The following is a 2,684-nucleotide window of genomic DNA, read 5'->3' as shown; positions in this document are numbered from 1 at the left end:
TGATTCCCCAACTAACTACTTTTGAACATTTCTGCTATAATCAGCTATCTCTGATGAAATTTATATGTAAACTGTCAATAATTCAGGATCTCATGACATTGAAAGTCTGTAAGTAACAAAGAAAAATTCAAAGTCCCTGGACAAGATTGTTCCCTTCGTTAAATGGGCCACCCCAATAACCAGAGGAAGGTAGACTAGAAAGTTAGAGAACGCTGTAATATTAGACTTTTAAAATTCCTTCTAAAAGTTTTATGTTAGCTTGAACCACGGCTTCATCTGACTCTCACGACATGAAGAGTGTCATACAGTTGAGAAAATCTCATTCTAGACAAAGAGTTTCCGTGTTCCTTAACCCAAGAATCCTAAGATCTAAAACTACAAAAATTAAATAAACAAACAGGCAAATAAATAAAGGAAGAGTTTTAATCACCATAATATCTGCCAATGTGCTCCACTCAATCAATTGGAATTCCTGATATGTGAAATTACAAACAAAAGACACTTTTCTTAGTCATTCTGCAGCTGGGCCCAGACTCCAAGTAAATTTCTTTAATCCATGTCCAGTCCTGAAATTTATGATTCAGGCTTAATGCTCATGTCTACCTCCTCCCCTCTAATCAGTATTGCCTTTCATTTAAACTCCAGAGCATTACTATGATAATTTTTTCACTCTCTCAGTTTAGTCTCTGCTTATATTGATATATAGTTCATGAGAAACTGTCAGCATCTTCCTTTTGTGATTTATCAATGTTTTACCTGGCAGGTCTTTGTGGCGTCCCACAAAAATCTACTTAACTAATAATATCCCTGAATTGTGGGATTAATACCAGCATGTCTCATCATACAAAGTTCTTGTTGGAGGTGCCAATTACTAGCCTTGTTTTGCAACAGCAGAAACATAAATTCAAAATCTTTATGAAAATTTGCCTTAGACTCAAGCTAAATCCAGCTTAGTGTCTGATTTCATTATATAGTTAACAGCATGGGGTGTGTAAAATTTTCTAAGATTTTTCCTGCTAAATGATCTTTGTTTCTCTAAGTTTTGTAAGAACACCAAAGTGCCATGACCATTGAAAAGAAGTAATTGGTTATGGTTACCATAATATTTGCCATCCTTAGGGTGTTCATTCTTCAGTATTCATATCTTGGTAACTTAGGCATAAAAGTTATATATTACTTGAACCCATCTTAATCAAGGGATGCCTGTGCTTACTTTTCAACTCTAAAACTCAACTCTCTGATCTTTAATGTTAGAGTTTTTGTCAGAGAAAGCAATAGGACAGATTAAGACTCTTCACGAATATTGTGGAATGTCTAGTAGGCTGAGTAGAGCACAGGTAATGCAAATGCCATACCATCTGTGAAATTACATTTATGGGGGAAAAAAGATTTCAGGGAGCGAAAGCTCATCAGAGTACAGAAATTATAGAAAACAGAGCTAGAATATGCTTCAGATGCTATGAATAGCAAAGTTAATGTCTGCGTATTGCCTGACATGTAAAATTACAGAATACTTGCAAACCCCTTGATTTCAGATTTCTACTATTTGTCCAGGTTTTCATTTTCTTTCTTCTCTTCTATGATACAGGATTAGATAATATTTTGTTGACTTTAATCATTCTAGGCTTGTTTATATTTCTCTTTCTTTAACTAAAAATGAATTGCCTTTCTGATCACTAAATGAAAACTTTTTTTACAAATGCAGAAAACTGTACCATATGATATTAAGTATACACACATATACATTCGTAGTCTTTCAGAGATTTCAAAGTAAATGAGTTGTTTTATTCATCTAAAAGCAATTAAAATAATAATTCCATTGGAAACTCTAATAAAGATATTTTTAAATTAAACATGCCACTGCATAATATGTAATATAATTTGTATCCAAATGTTTTCAGGATAATTTATAAATTTGCTGTATTGTATACTCTTTAGTCAACATGATTACCAAATAATGGAAATTATTTACCTAGTCATTTTAATTTACAAAGAGAAAAACAATATAAACCTTTGATGCAATTACTAGTACATCATCTGGATACTCTGTACTCTGTCCATTTTAGCTGATCAGCTGGCTGGCTGATAGAAGGTCTGTCTTTTTCAGACAGCCCCAAATAGCACAATGGAAAGGCAGTGGACTAGAAGCCAGAATATCAGGTATCAGCTCTGTAATGTCCCTGGGAAAATCTCTCAGGCTTTCAAACTCTCAGTTTTTTCATCTGTAAAATAGGAGGGGAAAAAAAAAACCCATGATATCTTCTGGCCTGTTCTGCCCAGCTGGATTATTAGGAAAATTAGAGAAGAGAATACAAGTGAAAGCATTTTGTAAATGTAAGGCATTAGTAATGTAATTTTTCTTAACTAGTAATGGATACTCTTTTGCTTTAAAGCCACATTTTCAGAAACTAAGGCAATTAGTTATGACCATTCATATATACCCCAAAGCTAAATTTAACATGAAAACATCAAGTTCAAAGGCTAAAAACATCAAGTTCAAAGGCTCAAAACATGTGTCCTGTCCTTAGGCCTCAAAATTATTCAGTGTTTCTAAAGCTAGGATCAGTCAGTTGGTGCCTCAAGATGGTGTCAGTGGCATGCCAATGACACTCAACTTTAGCTGGGGACCAGTTTTCCCTGACCCCAATATTGCAGTGCTTCAACTATCACATGTTAAAAGCCTG

The sequence above is a fragment of the Pteropus vampyrus genome, unplaced genomic scaffold (assembly GCF_000151845.1).
Source record: "Pteropus vampyrus isolate Shadow unplaced genomic scaffold, Pvam_2.0 Scaffold70, whole genome shotgun sequence".
Classification (NCBI taxonomy): Eukaryota; Metazoa; Chordata; class Mammalia; order Chiroptera; family Pteropodidae; genus Pteropus; species Pteropus vampyrus.
Note: the sequence above shows the minus strand (reverse complement) of the source record.